This window comes from Triticum dicoccoides, chromosome 6A, assembly GCF_002162155.2.
Source record: "Triticum dicoccoides isolate Atlit2015 ecotype Zavitan chromosome 6A, WEW_v2.0, whole genome shotgun sequence".
Taxonomy (NCBI): domain Eukaryota; kingdom Viridiplantae; phylum Streptophyta; class Magnoliopsida; order Poales; family Poaceae; genus Triticum; species Triticum dicoccoides.
In genome coordinates, this window is record NC_041390.1 from 26,463,634 (window position 1) to 26,464,378 (window position 745).

Genomic DNA, 745 nt, shown 5'->3' on the forward strand with positions numbered 1-745 from the left:
AAGCGACTTAGAGCCGCCACGCATCCGGGTAATTTTTGTATTTGTTTGAGGTCCTTTGGGATATCCAATTGTGACAAAGCTCAGATCTTGGGTGGATTTGCTTCGATTCCTCTACCGGATACAATGAAGCCCAAGAGCTTTTCGGCTGGAACATTAAACACTTACTAGTTCTATTAATTCAACTAAATAAACTAGTTCTATTAATTCAACTAAGCATTTACTAAAAATAAACTAGTTCTATTAATTTCTTACTAAAATAAAGTAGGTAGTTCTATATAGTAATATTTTGATTAGATCATTAAATCTCATATACCTAAATTTTCTTAGTAAAAATAAACTTGTTCTATTAATTTTCATACTAAAAATAAACTAGTTATATTAATTCAACTAGTTCAAATCTCATATATATACCTAATCAATATCTAGCTATACTAATTCAACTAGTTCAACTTGTTCTAATTCATGTAAAATATATTTGACATTAACATTAACATTCTAACATTATTATCTACATAATTCATCTAACATTAAGATTCTAATGTTATTATCTACGTAATTTATCTAACATTAATCTGAACAACAGAAAATAGAAAATAAGTAAAAACAATGTGTGTGTATGTGTGTGTGTGGTGTGTGTGTGTGTGGTGTGTGTGTGTGTCTCTGTGTGTGTGAGTGTGTGTGTGTGTGTGTGTGTGTGTACGACCGAGGGGCGGCGGCGGGCGACGACGGGGGGACGGGCGCGGCG